Here is a 1946-nt window from a genome sequence, read left to right as displayed (position 1 = left end):
GTAGCTCGCTCCGGGTCTGGCTCTGATGGCCACTGGCGTACCCCGCATCCGGGCTGCCCGTGGCGCTCCAGCCCTTCCCGGCAGCCTCGCAAACCTCAGCCAGACCCGCCGCCTCCCAACCCGGGGGGAGGCGGAGAAGAGGGGAAGGGAAGAGGAGGGGATGGGGAGCGAGGGAGGGAGATGCCACGGCGGCTGCTCGAGTCCCTTGGGCCCGAACCCGCCACCCGCGTCCCTAGCCAGGCTCTGCTCACCGAGTGGCCAGCGCCCCCGCCGGCCCAATGACACTGCGCGCACCCCTGGGCCGCTGGGCTTTCTCTGCACCGACGGGGCCCATCGAGAACCCAGGCGCCAAGCATCTCGACCCGCTGCCACTCGTTCACTGAAGTTCTGCCCGTGTTTATAGGCTTTCATTCCCTCCTCGGCAGACAAGAAGCCTCCGAGACCCAAATCCCCTCCCCTCCTCGGAGGAAAGTCCGTCCCGGACGTCACGTTTGAACCGTCTGACTTCTCCGAGGGCCGGCGGGCTCCGGGACGAGTTCAACAGGGAAGCCCCGCTCTCACCTCCCAGCCCAATGGGTTTCAGGCCGCGGGTCCCGGCGCCAGGCGGGCACCCAGCGCCTCGAAACGAACGCAGGGCGTCGCAGTCTTTTCGTCTTTGTTACCCGGGTGGCCAGGCTCTCCTTGACACACGGTTTCTTTTTTTTATGATTATTTACACCAAACTTTAGATCTTTTAAAAGATCTTTTACGTATCTAAGCTAAAATCCTTGCAAAATATTGTTACAATGTTCCTCCGAATGAATAGCAGCTGCAGTGCGGGTTCCGGGCGGGAGGAGCGCGGCGCGCTCGGCCTCCAGCGCCTCTCCAGCTCCGCGGTGCCCGCGAGGGAGGGCAGTGGCTCGGTCTCCCCCGGACCAGGGAGAGCCCCGAGGGAGAGGTGGAGGCGGGTGAGCTTAGAGTTTGTCCTTTACACGCTGTTGTTTTTTCTTTGTGTAAAGCGTTAGGGATAGTATTTCTTTTAACTAGTGGCTGTAAGAGGTGAGTGGATTTAAAATTCCAACCACGGTAGCCAGCAATCGCGGTTGTCTGGTATTGATTGAAATGCTGTAAAAATATCTTTCCACATAAGGCGTGCATCAGGATTTCAGCTGTTCCCCACCCTCTGCCGAGGGAAAAAATCTATTTAAAAAAATCCACATTCTCAAAATAGAGGAGTGTGCCCTGGGGAAGATGGGGGCACCGATATCCTCACCTTCTCACAGTGGAGGAAAGACTCGCCTTGGCGATGGATGAAGAAAAGGGATGTGTAATCTCAGTACTTGAAAAGGCAATGATAATCCATAGAAGATGCGGAAATAAGGATTAAACTACCTTCGGTAGATAGAGGAGCACAGGAAATGCTTAGTGATTATAGCAAGAAGTCAATGCTCAAAACTGATAAACAGAATTAGCTGCTCAGGCATATTAATTAGCCGCCGGAGGAAGAAAGTTGTTAATGTAGATAACAGCCAATAGAACTTAAAAAAAAAAGGATTGACTGACGTGGGGAATGGGCTGGAGGTGGGGAGGGTTGAATCTTGCTACAACTCTTAGTTTATATTACAAGCCCCTCTTCAATGCTACCTTTTTGTGTGTGTGCATCATTTAAATTTTTAAAATTGTTTTTAAATGAATAAATAAAAATTATACACTTTCCAGACCTACAGTCTCTTTACTGAAACTACAAACTTGATTTTTTATTTTCTTCTTTCCTATTTCTCCCCCGCCAACCTCACTAAGCCCTTTTCAGTTTCATATTTGTAGTATGTGTGTACACCTTCAATTCCTACCATTGCTTTCAAATGTCCAAACAGGTTTATTAAAATGAGCGGAAGAACCCACTAATAGGGAACAACTGTAAAATTGTTTCTTCAGTTCAGAGATGTCTCAGAATTGTTTTCTCTTCA

Source organism: Myotis lucifugus, unplaced genomic scaffold (assembly GCF_000147115.1).
Source record: "Myotis lucifugus unplaced genomic scaffold, Myoluc2.0 scaffold_17, whole genome shotgun sequence".
Lineage (NCBI taxonomy): Eukaryota > Metazoa > Chordata > Mammalia > Chiroptera > Vespertilionidae > Myotis > Myotis lucifugus.
This window is presented reverse-complemented; position numbering follows the sequence as displayed.